Source organism: Sinocyclocheilus grahami, unplaced genomic scaffold (assembly GCF_001515645.1).
Source record: "Sinocyclocheilus grahami isolate Dianchi unplaced genomic scaffold, SAMN03320097.WGS_v1.1 scaffold1425.1, whole genome shotgun sequence".
Lineage (NCBI taxonomy): Eukaryota > Metazoa > Chordata > Actinopteri > Cypriniformes > Cyprinidae > Sinocyclocheilus > Sinocyclocheilus grahami.
Genome location: NW_015506604.1, coordinates 40,519 through 40,828, shown reverse-complemented (window position 1 = coordinate 40,828; position 310 = coordinate 40,519). Strand labels below are relative to the sequence as shown.

The following is a 310-nucleotide window of genomic DNA, read 5'->3' as shown; positions in this document are numbered from 1 at the left end:
TCCATAATCCACAAATACGCTTCCTCCAGTGAGTCAGTGTTCTGGTGTGAATCAGGAGAGAAATCTGCACAGATCAAGCAGCGTTTAAACAGCTCTAAACACATATGTGGCTGGATTCTGATGTGAGAGACAACAGGAGATGCACTTCTTCACTGGAGGAAGAGTTATTATCGATTATGGACTCATATTTTAGTTAAAAACATCTTAATGCTGGATTTGTTTCAGCTTTTGTCTTCTTCAGATGTTAACTGATGGACTGGAGTGCTGTGGATTATTGTGATGTTTTTATCAGCTGTTTGGACTCTCATTC

At 39.7% G+C, this 310-nt stretch overlaps 1 protein-coding gene across 1 annotated transcript in view; it reads left to right on the top strand.

Moving 5' to 3' along the window:
* LOC107570188 (atrial natriuretic peptide receptor 2-like) overlaps positions 1-310 on the top strand; it is a 22,090-nt gene that overhangs the window by 19,054 nt on the left and 2,726 nt on the right. The gene's annotated exons all lie outside the window — the stretch shown is intronic.